General features: G+C 35.5%; 1 pseudogene; it reads left to right on the top strand.

Moving 5' to 3' along the window:
- Window positions 1-7009: 7009 nt before the first annotated feature.
- On the top strand, window positions 7010-7727 carry LOC138160964 (serine/arginine-rich splicing factor 9 pseudogene; annotated as a pseudogene).
- Window positions 7728-8092: the final 365 nt, after the last annotated feature.

Here is an 8092-nt window from a genome sequence, read left to right as displayed (position 1 = left end):
GCCTGAGGGAAGAAAAATCAGAGAGCTTTCAAATCAAACTAGAATCCTACTGGCATCTGCCTAAATCATTTTTAAAACTAATAGTCTTCATGACATAATGGATAAAAATCCAGTCTTAAAATCAGGAAGACCTGATTATTAATTGTCGCTAATACTCTCAATGTTGCAAAGTCAAAAATCAGTTGTTTGTTTGAACTGGTGGAGGAAATTTCCACATAGATATTCCCCCACAAGTCACAAAACTCAACCAAAAATGATGTCTGCTCCCAATGAAAAGGAATGAGACAGTCAATAGGAATTTTGTTTTGGGCTTCTTATATCATCATAATATCCCCTGTATCCTTCCCCTAGCCCTCCCAGAGAGCCAATCCATATTACAAATAGTATTTTTAAAGAAAAAAAGTGTGCACAACTGGAAGTCTAAAATCTTGTACAATGTATAATACCTGTGTGTCTCCCACCTCCATGAAAAGGTAGGTTGTGTGTGGCTTCTCATATTTCTTCATTCAAGTACTGTTTGATATTCATAATTTTGTTACATTTACTTTTGCGTTTTTGGTGTGTCATGCATTCCATTTAGGTAGATATTATCTTCTTGACTTTACTTCTTTCACTTTGCTTTAATTCATATAGCTCTTCCCATGCTTCTTTATAATCATCACATACATTGGTTTTTTATAGCACAGTAATATTCCATTATATTCATGTACCTCAAAGAGTAAAGATGCAACATGTTTAGCTATTCTTCATTTGTTGGGCATCTACTTCATTTTCTATTCTTAGCTCTCTTAAAAAAAGTACAACAATAAACATTTTGCACAATAAAGCCTTTTTTTCTTAGCAATGGATTTGTTGGGGTATTAGGCTAGTATTGGAGTTTCTAGTTGAAAGGGTATAAGTGTATTAGTCACTCTCTTTGCACCATTCCATGTTGCTTTGAAAAATGTTTGCATTATTCCATATTTTCACCAACAATGTACCTATCTTTCCACAACCCCTGCCACATTGACTGTTGAGATTTTTTTTGTTATTTTGGAGCAGTTTGCAGGGTGGAACGTGAAACACCAGGCTTGTTTTGATTCATTTTTTTTCTTATCTTACTAGTGGTTTGGAGAATTTTTTTCATGTGGTGGTAAATTCTTTGCAGTTTTTTTCTAAGGTATTATTTCCAAAACTGAGCTTAAGGAAAATCACTGTGCCACCTGTGTGGAGAATGAACTGGGATGGAAAGAGATTTGAGGTAGGAAGATAAAATTTTAAGCTATTATAATTGTCTCAGTGAGAGGTGATGAGATACTGTACTACTATGGTAGCTGTGGGAGAAGGAAATATTTTTTCAAACATGTTATTAACATAGAAGCAATACATTTTGATAAAAGATTAAATGTGGAATGAGTGTGGGTGAGGAAGACACTGAGATTGCAAACCTGAGTATCTTTAATAATAATAGGAATGTTGAAATTAGTGGAGAGTTTTGGCAGAAAGATAATTAGTTCCCTTTAGGGCATGTTTATTTTTGAGATGCTCTAAGGGATATACAATTTGAGATTTCCAAAAGGTGATGGATGAAACAGGATTGAAACTCAGCAGAGAGATTAAGGTTATTAGAGAAGTCTCAGAAACATCTGAATAGAAATAATAATTAAACATCAAATGAAATCACCAATCAGAATAATATTTAGAAAAACAGAAGAGTTCTGAGGATAGAACCTTAGAGGATTAGTTGGGGAACCCTAAATTAAGATCTAGCAAAGAGGGGCAGCCAGGTGGCTCAGCAAGTAAGAGTACCGGCCCCAGTGTCAGGATGACCTGGGGATCAAATCTGGGCTCAGATACTTAGCACCACACCCAGAAATAACTGACTGTGTAACCTTGAGCAAGTTACTTAACCCTGGTTGCTTTAAAAAAAAAAGAGAAGATCTAGCAAAGGAAAGTAAGTAGTCAGACAGGTAGCAGGAGAAGTGTCGCTCAATCCTAGAGAGGAACAAATTTTTAGGAAAAGAGGGTCATTAATGATGTCAAAGTCTTCAGAGAGGTCAAGAAGACTGGAGAATGAGAAAAGATATTTGGTTTGGTAACTGAGGTCATTGGCAAATTTAGAGAGGACTATTTCTACTGAGTGATAAGGCTGACAACCATATTGCAGAGAATGTAGAAGTTAGAGGGAAAAGTGGGAGAGGAGAGGGGTTGGGAGGAAAGAATACGAGTTCAGTTTTAGACATGTTGAATTCAATATTCTATAGGAGAGCCAGTTTAATTTGTCTATTAAGTAACTGGAGATGTGAAACTGGAAGTCAGCAGATAGGTTAGGACCAGATACATAGATTTGAGAATCATCAACATATAAATGATCATTGAATACATGGGAGTAGATGAGGTAATCAAATGAAAGAATATAGTGGGAGAAAAAAAGAGGGTCAAGAGGCCTCATGGGACATCTGGGTTTACTCGATGTGACTCAAATGATGAGCTAGCAAGAAACAAGTGTTCAGATATATAGAAGGCAACCTGAAAAAGAGTAGTGTCAGAAAAAATCTAAAAAGAAGAGATTATTAAGAAGAAGAAAGCAATCAACAGTGTTAAAATCTACAGAGGTTGTGAAGCCTGAGGTTTGAGAAAAGGTTCTTAAATTTGGCAGTTAGGAGATAGCTAGTAACTTTGAAGGAATCAGTTTGGTGAAATGTAAAGGTTAGAAGTCATAGAGAATAAAGAAGATAGAGGAAATGAAGGGAAGGTACCTTTTGTATATGGGCTTCTAAAAGAGTCTAGACACCCTTTGATTCCGCAATATTACTACTAAATCAGTAACTCAGAGATCAAAGAAAAAGGAAAATGTCCTATACATAAAAATATTTATAATTGCTTTTTTGTGGTGGCAAAAATTGAAAATTAAGGGAATAACCATCAATTGAGGAATGGATGGAAAAGTGGTAGTTTGTGATTGTGGTGGAATACTATTGTGTTATAAAAAAAATGAGGAGCATGATGCTTTCAGAAAAACCTGGGAAGATTTATATTAATTGACAAAAAGTAAAATGAGCAGAACAGTTTACTCGGAAACAATGATGCCATGTTATGTTCAACTGTTAATGTTAATATATATGTATATATATATATATATATACTTTGTTAATTACTTTATTGTATATCATATAGATTTAATATATATTTAGTCTGTATTTTCTTTTGCAACATGACTTACACGGAAATGTTTTTTTTTCATGACTGTACCTCTATAATCTATATCAAATTTCTTGTCTTCTCAAGAAGAAAGTAGGAGGGTTGAGGAAAAAAATTTAAACTCCAATTTTTAAAAAGAATGTTAAAAATTTCATTTATATGTAATTGAGACAAATTAAAATTAAATATAAAAATTAAAGTACAAAAAAATTAGCTACAAATAGGAGAGATGTAGGATAAAATTCAGCAGGAATGGAGGGATTAAATGAGATTTTATGGAGGATAGGAGAGGAGTGTACTTGTTTACAAACAAAAGGAAATTGCCCAGTAGATAAGGAAAGATAGAAGATGACTAAGAGAGTGGAGATGATAGAATAGACAAGTCAGGATAGAATGGGATTGCTTATGCATGTAGAGGAGTTTTCCCTTGAAAAGAGAAAGAACACCTAATTGTGAGACAGGTACATTTGAGGAGATGAGGCAGAAAGAATCTGGGTGACATGAGTCAAAAGAGAGAAAAAGGGAGATCTCAGTGAATGATCTCATTTTTTTAATAAAATATGAAGTAAAGTTTTCAACTGAGAGGGTGGGGTCAATGGGAAACATGGAAGATTTGAAGAGGAATGAAAAATGTTTAACAGGGGTGTCAGAGGGATAATGGGTCAACTAGAGTAGTATAATAAGATTGCCTTGCAGTAGTGAGGGTCTATTCAAAGTTGTGTAATATAAATGTGTACTGGATCCATTCAGCATGATTTCATTATTTTCTTCATATTTATTCAGCAACAGATGCATAGAAGCAAAAGCATTTGATAATGGGAGTTTTATTTGGTTGAGTTTTATTGGTTCATTGAGGGTTCAAAATGGGGAAGAAATGAGAGTGTAGCCAGTACAGAGTTGATGATCAGGTAAAGAACTGAGAGACTGATAAATTGGAGCTCATGGGTTGGATGAAAAATAGAGTTTGGGTTATCAAGGTAAAAGTGGAGATTAAATGAAAAATAGATGTGATCTGATAAGGGAATTTCAGTTGATAAATGTGGAAATGATGCAATTGTGGGATATGACAAGATCAAGTATCTGATCATCTTTGTGTGTGGCTGAGGTGAAATGAAGGAGTAAGTCACAGGGAATAAATAAACTGAAGAATTTAGACGGTAAAGTGTTTGAGTGGGTGTCATATGTAAATTGAAGTCCCCTAGGATAAGGACAGAAATTGAGGAGGAGAGAAATACTGTGAGCCAAGCATTGAAATTTCCTGAAGAAAGAAGGAGAGTGTCTTGGAAGTTGGTGGACAACAGACAACAGAATTTTGATTGGGTGATATATATGAATTGAATGAACCTCAAAGGAGAAGTGGTTACTAAGTGATTTTGGTAGAGGAACATGGAAGTGACAATGAGGAGCAAGGAGTATTCCAACTCCTTACTTTCACCTGTGAGTTTGGTGAAATATAAAGATTATGCCAATATTTGGCATTTGATAGGTTCAGGAAAACATCCTTTATTTTAAGAAAACATTTTCTGGTCACTGGCTCTCTTATGAATTTGTTATCAGATATACACACAAATATATTCATACTCTGTTTATTTTACTTAGCTCCTTGGCATATTTAGTTTGTATTTTACCCAAAATAAATTGTATATTGTAGTTTCTATCTGCATTTACAATCTCTTTAGGCCCATTTATTTCTCTGTTTTCGTCTCTGAAACACCAACCAATTCATTATCATTTTCATATTCCAATAGCATTTTGTTTTCTTTGTTTTCCAGACCATTAATCAAATGCTAAAGAAGATTACAACTTCAATCAGCCCTCACATAGGTTCTATCTTTGACAATCTCCCCAGTTTGTATGCTAGAACATATCATTAACTTTTGTTTATGGATTTTGAGCCTGTTTTCAATACACAAAATTGTTTTCCTCCAAACCAATTTGAGACAATTTTTAAAATATTATTTTATGATATCAAAGCAAATGTCCTTTACATCTAAATCATTTCACAGATAGAAAATAGATTGATTTTTATGCACACTTGATAATATAGTCATTTACATACACATAGTATTTTATTCAGTTCAAGGAAATGGCATATGTGTGTATAATCATCCCATGTATGTTATGTATGTATATGTATAATAAGCTGATATAGCAGATGTTCATTATAAACCCACATTTTTCTATTCTCCTATTTCTGTTCCACTCTACAATCAGATTACTAGATGTAAGACTGGGAGGCACTAAGTTGCTCAACTCTGTACTGCTCTGGACCATGCATTTTCATCTCCACCCTGGCCATTTCCTACCTGAGTAATACAGAAGTCTTCCCATCCTAATTTCTTCTAATCATGACTTGCTTTGAGAACTGTAATCAACTCTAACATTGAGTTGGAGAAATAGAGTGTAAATAGACTGCCTTATTACATCACTCAAATCATGGTTATTTACCAGTTCAATATTTTCTTTGTAAGTGTCACCTCCACCTATTTCAGTGGAAATCACCTATTTTATGAATTTGGTGCATCGCAAAGCTAAAATGCTTTTTCATCTATTTGGTCAAATAGTCATTCATTCCTAATTATATTTCTTATCTAAGGGTAGAAAGGTTGATCAGGAGTAACCCCTAATCAATTTGGTTATTCCATAAACAAATTTGATAAAGTTATCTAGTGTGTACCTTTGTTGGAAAAATATTTCCCATGCAGAAAGATAAATGCCCTAACCTCTTGCTGAGAAACTCCTCTGATTGGCTCCTGGGGACTATTAGCTGCCACCAAGATGCTTGGTAAAAAGCAATTTGGAAGTACTTGTTTAGCAATCCCACCCAATATCTTTCCCTCATAGAGGTGGGAGGAGAGGGACAGATTTTTATCTGTTATATGAGTTTTATTTCTGTAGTTGTTCATGCATTTCTATAAGTCCTTTCTATCCTCCATGTTAAGTTAAGTTAAAGCTGTCTCATCTTCTGATACCTATATTGTGCTTTGATTACCTGTGTGGTGGTTCAGAAGACTTTTACTCATATTTGGGGAAATCTAGATATTCCCAGAGATGTCTGAAGTGACTCAACAATAGCATTCTATTCTTAAACCTTATTTCAGAGATTTCAGAAGTTAATGATATAAAAAGAGAAGTTTATTTTATAAACTTCAACACTCTTCTATACCCTTGCTATATCCTAGTGAGAAACTAGAACAAATGTCTACCTCCATAAAAGGGCATTTCCAACATAGCAATCTTATCTGGTAGATTGAGGGAAGCAGAAAAATGATCCACACCCCATCCCACCCCCAAGTACCTATTTTCAAGCTTTGAGTTTACTTTAGTTACCTCATTTTTGACCAATACTGACAATATTGGTCAAATATCTCAGTGACAATAGCAAAATTAGTGTTATACATAGCAAAGTATTTTTGTAACTTCTTTAAATGTCTTTGCTTAGTTAAATATATTTAAATTAAACATTACTTTATTTGATATACATTTGTCAAAAGGTCTCAATAACATTATGTTTTCTCTCTTAACAATGATCTTTATAAGCAGTAGCATTTTCATGTTTCATAATATCTTAAGTAATGTTATAATGATAATTGAATACATAATTTAGGCCAAAGCTTCAGTACTTGAGAGTCTCATATTTAGAAAAAGAACTTATCTAAAATTGTCCTTCATAATGACAAATTATATCAAGCAATATCTACTCTGAAATTCTGTGTGGACTTGTAATGGTAATCTGAATTTGAAGATCTTCCCTGCCCCTTTTATTGGCAAGCTAACAGGTACTTAGCACTTAGGTTCAAGTACATAACTTCTGCTCCTGAATCCCACAATGTGCCCTGGCAGACAGCAATCTGGGCTGTGGGAAGTGGCTGAGGGGATGTCGGGGATGATGGGCTGGGGGAAGAAGATGACTGGGGCAACGACAACAACAACAGTGGGGAACCTCCCCGCGCATGAGGGAGAAAGACCTGGAGGACCTGTTCTACAATGAAGGCCACATCCGGACATCGAGTTCAAGAACCACCAGGCCTGGCGACCTTCGCCTTTGTCAGCTTCCAGGATCCTAGGGATGCAGAAGATGCTATTTATGGAAGGAATGGTTATGATTATGGCCAGTGCCAGCTTCATGTGGAGCTACCCAGGAATCCTGGGGGTGGAGGGCCCCATGAGAGCACTGGACTACCATTAAGGAGGTCTGAATTTTGAGTTCTTGTCTCAGGCCTTATTACCTCAGGCAGCTGGCAGGATTTGAAGGGTCACATGTGAGAAGCTGGGGGTGTGTATTATGCAGATGTGCAGAAAGATGGCATGGGGATAGTTGAGTTCCTCTGCAAGGAAGATATGGAATACACCCTAGGTAGACTGGATGACTCCAGATTCCATTCTCATGAGGGTGAAATTTCTTGTGTCACAGTTTATCCAGAAAGAAGCACCAGCTATGGCTATTCCTGGTCCCAGTTAGGGTCAAGGGGTCATGATTATCCATATCAAAGCAGGGGCTGCCCATACTACACCGCTTCCTTTGTACCATATTGAAAATAGTTATGTTTTTTTGTTGTTATTCTTTTTTTGGTTGTTTTTGTTTGTTGTTTTTAGTGTGAACTGAGTTGCTCTCTGCTTAGAATCTACATTCCAAATTGATTATTGTCTTAGGAAATTTTTTAATAACTTTTTTTAAAGGAGAAATTACATACAGTACAACTTTATACATACAGTTTCTACCAGCACCATATTGGTAGTGAGATATTTTAAACTGCTGAAATTGTGGTTTTTGTTTAGAAGTTGCATATTTCCCATCCCTCCCCCAATTATGGAGAAAAGTCAGTGCCGTGTCATGGTGTGTTAATCTGCACAGACACTAGCCCATTCTGGTGGAGGTGATTTGTATTGATTCCTCAGACCTTATTGTTGG

This window comes from Petaurus breviceps, unplaced genomic scaffold (assembly GCF_028583685.1).
Source record: "Petaurus breviceps papuanus isolate PSGF00001 unplaced genomic scaffold, PetGlider_PUasm1.0 183, whole genome shotgun sequence".
Lineage (NCBI taxonomy): Eukaryota > Metazoa > Chordata > Mammalia > Diprotodontia > Petauridae > Petaurus > Petaurus breviceps.
The sequence above is the reverse complement of the archived record's forward strand: the minus strand, read 5'-3'. Positions and strand labels throughout refer to the sequence as shown.